Source organism: Berghia stephanieae, chromosome 3, assembly GCF_034508935.2.
Source record: "Berghia stephanieae isolate SIO BIC M18660-M18661 chromosome 3, UCSD_Bste_1.3, whole genome shotgun sequence".
In the NCBI taxonomy this organism is placed as follows: domain Eukaryota; kingdom Metazoa; phylum Mollusca; class Gastropoda; order Nudibranchia; family Aeolidiidae; genus Berghia; species Berghia stephanieae.
Window position 1 is genome coordinate 61,269,504 of NC_088362.1, and position 13,268 is coordinate 61,282,771.

The 13,268-nt window shown below is 36.9% G+C and overlaps 1 protein-coding gene across 2 annotated transcripts in view; it reads right to left on the reverse strand.

The window, feature by feature from the left end:
* Positions 1–10,986, reverse strand: part of LOC144968133 (unconventional myosin-VI-like) — a 59,734-nt gene extending 48,748 nt beyond the window's left edge. The window contains exon 1 of one of the 2 annotated variants that reach the window (XM_078906144.1): positions 10,601–10,986. The gene's annotated coding sequence lies outside the window, so the exon portion shown is untranslated. The remainder of the gene's footprint in view (positions 1–10,600) is intronic. The other variant, XM_078906145.1, reaches the window with a different exon arrangement.
* Positions 10,987–13,268: the final 2,282 nt, after the last annotated feature.

Sequence of the window (13,268 nt, forward strand, 5' to 3'; positions counted from 1 at the left end):
CAAAGCGCTTTGCATGTGGTCTTAAGCAAACAGCAACACTGAACATGTGGGACGGGATACACGTCTTTTTTATATTCTACGACGGAGACAACATTGTTATCGGCTAGGTCCTCATTTACACTTGGATATGGTGAGAAAATATGAGGAGGTAGCATTTTCTAAGGACTCAACATTGTGCAATTCCATAGCGAGATTCGAACTAGAGGCCTAAGGGTCCCAAGTCGGGTGCTATTCCACAAGACCACACAAATCCGCACGAAGTAGAAGACAGAAAGGATTGGATAGTCAAGGGGGACCGTGTCCAGGATGTATTATGATGATGACTCTCTCTCTCTCTCTCTCTCTCTCTCTCTCTCTCTCTCTCTCTCTCTCTCTCTCTCTCTCTCTCTCTGATACCATCCGTCAATCCATCCATCCACCCACCTACCTATCTATCTACCTGTCTGTCTGTCCATCTGTATATCTATCTATCTACCTGTCTGCCTGTCCATCTGTATATCTATCTATACATTTATGTCTAAAAACCACATAAAATAATGGTGCTCAACCTTTACACAAACGAGTTGTTAATAAGACACCCACAGTGTAATTTCAGTCAATTTTCAACAATATTCTTTCATTGCTTTCGCAATATTTAACTCCATGAGAGTGCTGTAGAAGTTGACGAAAATAACACTAAAACGATGGACGCTCTCTCTCTCTCTCTCTCTCTCTCTCTCTCTCTCTCTCTCTCTCTCTCTCTCTCTCTCTCTCTCTCTCCTTCTCCTGAATCCACGTACTTTTTCTCCTTACCTACAAATATTGACAGAATGATAAAACGATTTAATAATAATATAAATCCAGTTAACTTTATCCAATTTTAACGAATCCAAATATCTAAAGAGAAAATCGAATACACAAAATGCACGTTATTTACAAATCGCGAGTTTGACATAAATCTAGTGTATTGAAAAAGCTGACTGGGAGATATATATATATCTCTCTCTCTCTCTCTCTCTCTCTCTCTCTCTCTCTCTCTCTCTCTCTCTCTTATTTCTCTCTTTATATATATATATATATATATATATATATATATATATATATATATATATATATATATACATAAACACATACATACACATATATATAAATTATTTCTCTCTTCTCTCTCTCTTTCTTTCTTTCTTTCTCTCTCCTCTCTCTCTTTCTTTCTTTCTTTCTCTCTCCAATGGGCGACTTGTACTGTATGAAATAGAAATATGTGTCTTTGCGGCTTTCCGAAGGAATAAAGGAAAATTTGTGAAGCGCATTGGGCATGGTCAATCGGTGAAAAATGCCAATTATATATGTTAATGTTTATTTTATCTCTATTCTAAACAGCAACAACCACAACAACAATTACACCAACAATTTTTATCAGCCAGAACGCCAACCCCATCACTAACATTCATAAGACCTTTTCCAACGCTATAATGACATGTTACCCGTGAGTATTCCAGTACAAGTAGTTTTTGTTGTTGTTGGTTGTTGTTTGTCACGTGATCGATACGGGGGCACGTAGGCAGGCAGGCATCGGCAAGCAGAGGTAAAATGGCATCACAGATAATAATTACCAACCGTGAAGATAATCAACTCCCTGCCATCCCGCCTCCCGCCAATGCCTCTGTCACGACCAATCAATAGCCTTGTCTTGTTTCACGTGCCTCCCGACCTTCTACTATTCCATGCCTTCTAATATCACGGATAGAAAGTTTTGTTTCTATTTGTATTCAACGTGTAATCGTAGTTTATTTTATCTATCGACCGCCCCGTCCGATTCGATTTTCTAAAATTAGCAGACGCCGAAGTCAGCTGCCACACTTGGGGGGAAAAAACGCGTTAAAATTTTGGCCAGAAAACTCTTCCTTCAAATTATGATGATCGCTTAAAATGACTATCATCTTCGTAAAACTTCTCAAACCTGAGACTTTCAAAAGAACCAGGTTTGAGAGATTTTTCTGAGAGGAAAAAAAAAAAAAATAATATACATAATCCCTGCATGACACGTTGGATACATTATCCCACTCGACTCAGATGTAAATGAGTTCCTATCAATTGGCCCAGATGGATATAATAATAGTGAAAATGCTAATACGATAAGAACGCATAACGAGCGACTTGCAATGTATGAAATGGAAATGTATATTGACAAATTCAAATCTAGTCACGAAAAAGATAAGTAGGGGGGAGGGGGGTAAAAAACACAAACTACCTTTTAAAGAGAGTAAAAAAGAGAGAAGTTACTTGTGATCTCTGGCAAACGAAAATTTCCGCGTACTTCACAACGAGACCAAAGTTTGCACACGTCATCATCTTCCAACTGCCCGAATCTTTTATTATTTTACCATTCAATCAAATAAATCTTTGAACTCTCGACAATAAAGGGGCGGTGTTTTGCTTCGTACTCGAAAGGTACCGAGTTCGACCACCCGCCGCTGTGCTGTACGGCCTTTAGCAAGTCACCATACTCTAGCTGAATTTGCGGCTAACGCCTGGGTTATTCCCGTCTTCCCTTGGAATAGACCCTACAAATTCCCCCTATGTGATGAATAAAGGGATTTTTAAATTTTTATTTTACAAAATCGAGAGGGTCCCGATAGTTCGGTTACTACACTCGTTTCACACGCAAAGGGACGGGGATCGATCCTAGATGAATTCAAAGTTGGGTTTTATTTTTATCCTGAACCCCCCCCCCCCACCCTTGATTGGGTAGCTGGGTCTGTTATATCTGGCGAAAAGTACTTTGCAATAGACTAACGTCCTATCCAAAGTGCAGCAATCAATTGACATTGCCCACTTTACGCTATAGAAATACTCCGGCTACATGAGTTCCTGTCAATAGGCAGAGATGGGTATTGTGAAAATGTAAGGACGCACAACGAGCGACTTGCACTGTATGAAATGAAAATATGGTTCCAATAGGATGCTTCTTTTGAAAGAGGCACCCTCTAAGTCTTTGTTTCACAACAAATCCTTCAGAAAGACTGTGCCTAGGTTGTGGAATTCCCGTTCTTATAAGAGCAAAAACAGTGAAAATTTAGATACCGCTAAAAAGAGATTGAAAACCGAATTATTTAGAAGAGCTTATTTTGACAATTAATATTCTTTATGTTTTAATTGAGGGTAAATGGTATAGTAATGTGTATGTAAGGAGTTTGGGTATGTGGATGTGGAGAAGTTTCCGTATGTGGGTTGGAGTGTAGGTGTGTTGGCGTGTTAGTGTGGATGATAGTCTATAGATACATCGAAGATGACGTCACTCAGGTCTTTGTTATTGGTTGTTTGTTTTTTTGCCATCTGCGTTTATGAGTAATGCTCACTGAACTGTATTAAACCGACTAAAAACGTTCATGGATACACACAGTTTGGTGTGTTGGTCCGTTATACTTCCGGATGGCAATGTTATGAGCTTCTTAGCCAACTATAGATAGTATGCGCGTGGCTAAGAAGCTCATAACATTGCCATCAGGAAGTATAACGGACCAACACACAAAACTGTGTGTATCCATGAACGTTTATAGTCGGGTTAATACAGTTCAGTGAGCATTACTCATAAACGCGGATGGCAAGAAACAATAACAAAGACCCGAGTGACGTCATCTTCGAACTATCAATAGTCTGAGCGGTTGTTAAACACCATAGAGCTTGTCAGTGGATTAATGGGCGCTATATAAGTATATTATTATTATTATTATTATTATTATTATTATTATTATTATTATTATTATTATTATTATTATTATTTTATTATTATTATTTATTATATTTCATTATTATTATTTATTATTATTATTATTATTATTATTATTATTATTATTATTATTATTATTATTATTATTATTATTATTATTATTATTATTATTATTATTATTATTATAATGGCTCTGAAGTCTGAAGGACTACAATAAAAATGAAACAGGATGTTGAGAATGATTGAATTCACGGCGTGTAGTCTATTGTGATACGATAGGAGTTGAAAACAGGCAATGAAACTTCTCCAAAAAAGGTGACACTCTGAACAAGTGTGAAAGGTGCCAGACAAAGCAGGAAAGGAAAACACAAGAAAAAAAATTAATCCCATAAAATCAGTCAACCTCGACTGGGGATCGAACCAGACCTTCTGAGTGTAAATCCCTCCCTAGTTTCTTAATTTGATATTTCCAAAAAAGGCGGTAATTTCAATCATACGAAACACCTACGATGGAATTCGAATTAAACCACCACTGGAGTTTATCTCGGTTCCTATAGCGTGAAATGAACGACAGCAATTGTCTGCTACCATTTGTATAGGACTACGCTAGTCTATTTCAAAGTACTTTCCGCCAGATCTAACAAGTCCAGCTACCCAATCACTGCTGGGTGGACCTCGGGGGGGGGGGGGGGGGTCCTATAAAAAACAAAATCCGACTTCACCCGGGATCGATCTTGAAGCGGTGCTCTACCAACTGAGCTATCGTGACCCCTGTTTTGACGCGGTGGATCAGATATCATAATGTCAGACGGGAGGAAAATCAAACACGCTCGTTAAACTGTATGTTCCGTGTCTTGGTGTATACGGATGTTTGCAGACCATCCCGACCTAAGAGAAAATCCCACTGCCGTGTGAACAAAGATGGGGTTTTAGGGTGTGAAGAGGGATACGAGGTTGAAAGGGAACCTGTTATTGATGCTATGCGTCTTGTCAAAATACTCATTTCCACCAGGAGGAGGAGGAGGAGGAGGAGAAGGGGGAGAAGGAGAAGAAGAAGAAGAAGAAGAAGAAGAAGAAGAAGAAGAAGAAGAAGAAGAAGAAGAAGAAGAGAAGAGAAGAAGAAGAAGAAAGAAGAAGAAGATAAGAAGAAAGAAGAAGAGAGAAGAGAAGAAAGAAGAAGAAGAAGGAAGAAGAGAAGAAGAAGAAGAAGAAGAAGAAGAAGAAGAAGAAGAAGAAGAAGAAGAAGAAGAAGAAGAAGAAGAAGAAGAAGAAGAAGAAGAAGAGGAGGAGGAGGAGGAGGAGCATTCGAAGCAATTAGACCTACAGAACCTGAGCATAACCTGTAACACAGGCGATTTGAAAAACAAAATGCACGGCGTTGTCAGGTTTCGCGATGAAATTCCCTCATCAGCGAGTCAAAATATTGTGTGAAACAATCACAAATTTTGGGGCGCAAAGCTTCAGGTGACAGGCAAGTACTTAAGATGGCAACGTCGCTCGTACCCGAAAGGAACCGAGTTCAATCACCCGCCGCTGCGTTGTGTGTCTTTGAGTAAGCTCAATTTACACTGTTGCACTGAGGCCGACGGCTGGGTTATTCCAGTCTTCCCTTGGAATAGACATTAGAGACAAATTTCCCCTATGAGTTGAATGTAATTGTTTTTTTAAAAAAATTATTTTTATATTATTTTACAGGCTTAGTCATTCACCTCCCGATCCCAGGTGATTATTTTTTTTTAATTTTCACGTTGACGTGCTGAGTCATCACGTGTGTTGTTACTTAATCAGTTAACTGCCGGACTCTGGAGAAACACGTATTAAAAAATTTGGCCAGAAAACTCGTCCTTCAAATATTATCATCGATCGATTAAAATGACCCTCATCTTGGCAAAAACTCTCAAACCTGTGACTTTAAGAAAGACTTCGCGAAGTCCCAGGTTTGAGAGTTTTTACCAAGATGAGGGTTAATTAAATCGATTGATAATTGTAGGACGAGTTTTCTGGCCAAATTTTTAAATATACGTGTTTTTCCAGAGTCCGACAGTTAACTGGTGAACCATTTCTAGTTTTGTGTGTAGATAACCGAAAATCCCTGTTCTTTTCGTGTGTAAAAAATCAAAATGAAAATCCAGTCATCTAGAAACAAGACCTCTCCTATTTATATACACCAGCCATGAGGAAATGACACACCTGTGGTAACAATACACTGTTTTCCGGGAACACAAATTGCTCGGCATAAAAAAAAACAAAAAAAAAAAAAACAACGAAACAACATAACACAAGTAACATCACGCATCACTTGTGCCCTCGTTTATTGTGTTATCGTGTCATTGACTTTTCATTAACAAAAGAAGACAATAATACTTTACAAAGAAATGTGCTACTAAAAGAACTTAAAAAATGAAAAGTGGTAACAGAACTTAACAGAGAAATGTGACAGTGATGCGGAATATAATAATAATAATAATAATAATAATAATAATAATAATAATAAATAATAATAATAATAATAATAATAATAATATAATAATAATAATAATAATAATAATAATAATAATAATAATAATAATAATAATAATATAATAAAAAAATAAATAATAATAATAATATAATAAAAAATAATAATAATAATAATAATAATAATAATAATAATAATAATAATAATAATAATAGTAATAATAATAATAATAATAATATATAATAATAATAATAATGAACAATAATAAAAAAAAACAAAGCTCAAAATAAAATAAAAAATAAGACATTATGAAACTTTTACAAAAGGACCCCATTTTAGACTATTTTAACGATTAAGTCCTGTATGCAATCTTTTAAAAAAAATGTATATATCAAACAATTAATAAATCTAGTTGACAGTGACTGTGACATGACATGGAAAATAGTTTTGTGTGCATCTTTTAATCTCTTCTCTCTCTCTCTTCTTTACCTGTCTTATCATCTCTCACTCCCCACTTCGATAATCGATGCTATACACTTAGGCTAAATACTCATAACATCTGCTAATGGATATAACGTACCAACACACAAAACTATGTGTAATCATGATAGTTTATAGTCTTATTAATATAATTTGTGAGAACTAATCACAAAAATGGCTGTCAAAAGACAGTAACAATGAGTGGAGTGACGTCAATGTCATACCTTTTATTATAATCTCACTTTAAAAATGATTAGAGGTGATAATACACTTATTCTGTTTTGAATTGAGAGACGAATGCATTCATGAGACGCCTCAAGTCATTGCCTTGACGTCCCAGATGTCCCAAGTCATTGCCAAGACATCCCAAGTCATCGCCAAGACGTCCCATTGCCAACTATATTTTTATGATTACGAGGTGTGTTTCTGAATTAAGTTTTCCTTTTCCATAACTTCGCTATTACGCAACCCAGAACTACCAAAATTTGCCATATTTCAAGTATATTGGCTGCCGTGTCATAGAGATAATGACAAGAAATGATGTGAGTAGAAAAATGCCAGAGGACAACAGAGAATAAAAAACTTAACGGCCATGAGGGCTCGAACCTGCGACCTTACTGGTATGACAACTCTGGCTGGCCAGGAGAGAGTACCTTTTCAGTGGAAACCACCTGCCACTAAAAAAAAAAGTGGTATCAAATATCGTGACTTATCTTGAACTGCTCTCCTGACTTCTTGAGTCATAGAGCAGTGACGTGGCAAGTTTGTTGTACTTTTGCTCCTTGTTCAAGCGTAATCAAAGGGAAATGGCAGAGCAAAACAATGATGCAACCTTTTCACATTACAATGTTTGGTTTGTCGTCAAATGTTCAACTCTTCTCGGCAAGTCTGCTGTCGAAATACACGGAGACCTTTGTGAAGTTTTGGAGCAAACGGAGAAAGCAATAACAATGGACTTGACATGAATGTGAAGAAGCCACTCGTTTTGTTACGAGAACTATTGAGAAAACATCAAGTGTGAGCAGCATGATTGATCAACTTGAATGGAAGTCACTCCAAACAAGGAGTAAAATAGCATGCCTGACCATGATGTATGAGATAAAGAACAACCTGGTGGCGGTTTCCAATCCTGATCTCCAAACACCGACATGAACATCCAGGACTTCCCACATAGACAGATTCATCCCCCTGACATCCACCAAAAACCTCAGAAAATTCTCATTTTACCCCAGAACCATCACAGATTATAAAACAATTTACAGCAGGAAATTTACCGCAGGAAGGTACATCTGCACCCACTTTAGATTTATTTACAGAGCTTCTGTATCACTGCTGAATTTTCACCTTAATGTTATTGTTCATGTCAAAATATTCATGAGTGAAGGTGGACATTAAAGGAAGATCCAGAAAACAAAACTAATGGTGTTCTCCAAAAATACAGGCCAAAAGGTTTATATCAATATTAACGGAGAAAGTATCCAACAAGTAAATTCAATAAAATACCCAGGTCAGTGTATCAATGAAACACGCTATTCAGAGGATGAAGTAATCAAACGAATCAATATGGCCACATCAAAATTTGTGCAATTGAAGAAAAAAAACTTCCATTCAAAGCAAATCCACCCGCCAAACAAGTTTAAACTCATAAAATGCTACGTCAACTCTACTATTATGTATGCTTTGGAAACCTGGATATTTAACAAAAGCATAGAGAGTAGATTAGGAGGTTTTGAAATGTGGTTATTTAGGAGAATAGGCAGTGTAAAATGGACCGGCAGAAAGACAAACAAAGACGGATGTGAAGATTTCGATGTCCAAAGAGAGCCAATACAAACAATAAGATAAAAAAAAATTTGTTTTTTGGCCATAACAAATGTCACCAAAGCATGATAAAAGATTGCCTAGAAGGAAAGGTCAAAGGTAAAAAATCACGAGGACGGCAAAGATGAACTTGGATTCAGGATATCAAGGATCGGACAGGGATGGATCTCCACCATGACGTACATACTGCCATACTTTGGAAAAACTCATATTTAAAAATTTGGCCAAAAAACTCGTCGCCCAAATATTGATCGATTTAAAGATGAGGGTCACTTAAATCAGGCTCAAACCCAGGACCTTCCGATCAAAAGGCGAGTGTCTTACCACTTGAACACATAGCTGCATATGGCAAGGCAGCAGCATCCACTTCATGAACGAAGAAATTATTTTACAGATTGGATAGATTGTCATAATGATATTGTAGTGTAATCATTAGAAACTGTTGTTGCCAAGTGGGTCCCTCGTGGGGGTGGAGAGGTGGGTTCCTTGAAACTGGGACAGAAGTTGTCAGGCTTCTCTACCAGCAAGAGGAGGCATTGGGTGGTGCCTTATGACATATTGTTTCACCAGTGGAGACTTTCCACCTGTCCCACATGGATGCGTTCTGGCAAAGAGCCCAAAACTGAAAAGCATCTAAGCGTTACGTAGAAGAAGAAGAAGAAGAAGAAGAAGAAGAAGAAGAAGAAGAAGAAGAAGAAGAAGAAGAAGAGGAAGAAGAAGAAGAAGAAGAAGAAGAAGAAGAAGAAGAAGAAGAAGAAGAAGAAGAAGAAGAAGAAGAAGAAGAAGAAGAAGAAGAAGAAGAAGAAGAAGAAGAAAGAGGAGGTCAGAATAATATCTCGACTGCACACTGGATCGATGTCAGTCCCTTTGTTTCTGGGTGGGCTTGCGACCATACACAAATGCGGAGAGGAATTTGCAGCCAAGTTGATTACCATAACATTACTCATGTGACACCATTAGAAGCTTTTGCTGCCAAGTTGGTAGAGAACACGGTATAAACTGTCATTGCTAAATGGCACAGCTGTGAACGGATTGCTTACAACCTTTCAAAAGGATGCAAGTGCCATCAAACAAACAAACAAACAAAAAAAAGGCACAGTGCCAACTTAGAACAAGAAGCTTTGTCTGGATAAAGGTTTGTGGATCCCAATAATAGTTCACAGCCCTGCTTATCTTCAATACACTCCGTTGTGACTTAATGACAAGACAAGAATTGGTATTAAAGACGAAATGCATCTAATTTAAAATGTCTTTATTGTGGCATCTCGAGAAGGAATATAATAAGGGCAATCCGGAGAGCATTGCCTTATCCATATGGCATCCCACCCTCTGCAAACAAAGCTAATGGTTGTATTTTTTTCAAAAACGTTTACAATGACGTCTTGAGGCAATCTCCATCAAGGTCAGAAGTCATTGTTGTATGAAGGGACATGCACATCAGTTTATAAAAGCAGTTTGATGTCTATGTTAACATTTGTATTTCTAACTCAGATTGGACCGCAATGATTGAGAAGCTATACAAGGTAACAAACAAAAACAAACAAAAACAAAAACAGGTAACATTTTTGCTGTGACGTGTCCGGTTTACCCTATATGTCAACAGCCTAACTGAACTGATGATACAAATTAGAGTACAAATTTACACCAATTACAAAAAGTATCAGGGCCAACTCAGCGCGATTGTAGTGATAATATTGATAATTCTTACTTTTCTTAATAAAACAGGACAGATTCGTATCTGTGTGTAATATATGAACCCATCAGCAATCTATTATTGATAATTTTATGCACCGTCGACCAGTGTAGTGTATCTCTAGTGTAAGTGTAAGATAGTAAGAGGAGAGTATGATTACTCAAACCTGGAGAAAATTCAGTAATTTTTAAAATTGAACAAGATAAAATGCCTTATCTTCTGAAATGGGTAATGACAACTTATCATTCCTGAGCGATTGTAACGGCGACGGCAACAATGACAGTGGCAGAATTGACAAGTTCAGTGATGTCACAGTCACAGAGTACATGACATTATAGCACACAGCAGTGTCGACAGAGGTGCATTCGAAGGAGAGAGAAAGTAAAATATTTCGTACGGTCTGTCTAATCAGAAAGAAAAAAGCAAAAGATGAACTGACCTTTCAGATGAAGCTAATCTCGCCGTATCCTAATGGTAATACACCTTGTATCGGACAGGAGACCAGAATACTATGATAAACTTGTTGCTATTTCCCTTCACTTGGCACCAACACACACCTGAGCTGAGCCAGAGGACCGTAGCACACCAACCGGCAGTGACACATTAGTATGCCAAGTCAACACAATAGTTCCTTTGGAAACGTTCGTACTCACTGATCAAAGACTTTTCATTCTTTTCCACTTTATAAAATAGTTAAATTACTTTAATAAATGCTCTTTTTTATTTTAAATGACAGATAAACTGCTACTTACAACATCGGATATTACTACACCCTTTGACACCAAAGATAGGCGTGTCTCTCGGTGACGTCATTTTCCAATCAATGATTTTTACCTTTCGTACATTCAGGTGAAAAGGATTTGACACTGTATTGTATAGGTAGAATGCGCTTGGCCAAGGAGTTCACAACATTGCCATCCGGAAGTATAACGGACCAACACAAAACTCTGTGTAACCATGAACTTTTATAGTCTGATTAATACAGTTTAGTGAGAACAACTCACAAACGCGGATGGCAAAAACAATAACAAAGGCCTGAGTGACGTCATCTGCATACTATCTATAGGTGATGAACTTGCCGAAAGCTCCAAAATCGACACGTACTCGTTGTACTTGATAAGAAGTTGATGCTCCGAAACGTAGAGGTATAAATATCTAGCCAAATCACTTTAAACCTGGGTTAATTAAATTGTTCAATCGATAACTACGACTACTACCAGTACCGCCACCATCACTACTACTACTACTACTACTACTACTACTACTACTACTACTACTACTACTACTACCACTACTACTACTACTACTACTACTACTACTACTACTACTACTTACTACTACTACTACTACTACTACATACTATAATAATAATAATAATAATAATAATAATAATAATAATAATAATAATAATAATAATAATAATAATAATAATAATAATAATAATAATCATAATAATATAATATAATAATAATAATAATAATAATAATAATAATAATAATAATAATAATAATAATAATAATAATAATAATAATAATAAATAATAATAATAATAATAATAATAATAATAATAAGAAGAAGAAGAAGAAGAAGAAGAAGAAGAAGAAGAAGAAGAAGAAGAAGAAAGAAGAAGAAGAAGAAGAAGAAGAAGAAGAAGAAGAAGAAGAAGAAGAAGAAGAAGAAGAAGAAGGAGAAGAAGAAGAAGAAGAAGAAGAAGAAGAAGAAGAAGAATGACGATGATGATAATACTAACAATAATAATGATGATGAAGATGATAATGATGAAGATAATGATGATGAGGTGGAGGAGGAGGAGGACGACGACGACGACGACAACGACCACTCCCTTATATAGATGACGAATGACGACAAAGAAGAAGAAGAAGAAGAAGAAGAAGAAGAAGAAGAAGAAGAAGAAGAAGAAGAAGAAGAAGAAGAAGAAGAAGTTCTTCAGAGTCATTTGGCCCATGGAGACGGGGTTTATCCTGGTTTTTACATTGTGAAACGGTATCAATTGCTTGTTACCCTTTGGATAGGACAATAGTCTATCGCAAAGTATTTTCCACCAGATCCAACAGACCCAGCTACTCAATCACTGCTGGGCGGACACGGAGGTAAGAAAGAAAAAAAAAAAAAAAGAATCTCGACTGCACCCGGGATCGATCTCGATCTATTTCAGTTGCGTGTGAAGTACTCTACCAACTGAGCTATCGGGGATCCCCACGTTAAATAAACGATAGAAAAACCGGGATAAAACAGACCAATGGGATCTTCCACTTTTTGTCATAGTTACTCAGTCGAGATTACTAACTTTTTCACACCATCAGTAGTTTAGACACGTTAGTGAGAAAACATAAAAGAGTTTTTTTTTAAAAAAAGACAACAACAAACAAACAAACCAAAAAAAAAAAAACACCCAACAAAACTTGAGCTTTTATATAGCGCAATCTCTACTAAACGTGCTCAAAGCGCTTAACAAAGGGTACCTGATCAACAACAACAACACGTAACGTGTAGAACAAGACATGACGCCTATTAGGCGATCATATATTTTTTTCCCAACAGATACAACGCTGTTAACGGCCAGGTACTCATACGTTTACACCTGAGCACGATGAGAGAATGTGAGTAAAGAGCCTTTTCCAAGGACTCAACTATGCGAGGAGCGAGGCTCGAACCCAGTCCTTCCGATCCGAAAGTGAGTATCATACCACAAGCCCACATAGTCGCACAAAAATTATAAACATAATATTTTTTAAATTGCATTTTACGGTGCCTTTTCACGGTAAGCACCATTCTTTAAGTGCTTCATATTTCTTATTTCCGGATATTTGAGAAAGTTGATTGGACAATGTATTTCATTTACACCGTGGTCGAGCGTCACTGTCAGTATCTCGTTTTTTCCCTGTGCAAGAAACTCGTCCCACTCACTTTGCGCCGCTGCGTTGCGGTCATTGCCTGGGTTATATCTGCCTTTTTTTCTCTTGAAACCTTTGCGGATATCTTTAGGGGATATCATTTATTCATTAATTTATGTTTTCATTATTCATCTATGTTTATTTATAAAAAAAATAGGCATTTATCTAACTGTGGAATGCCAATATTGGCGA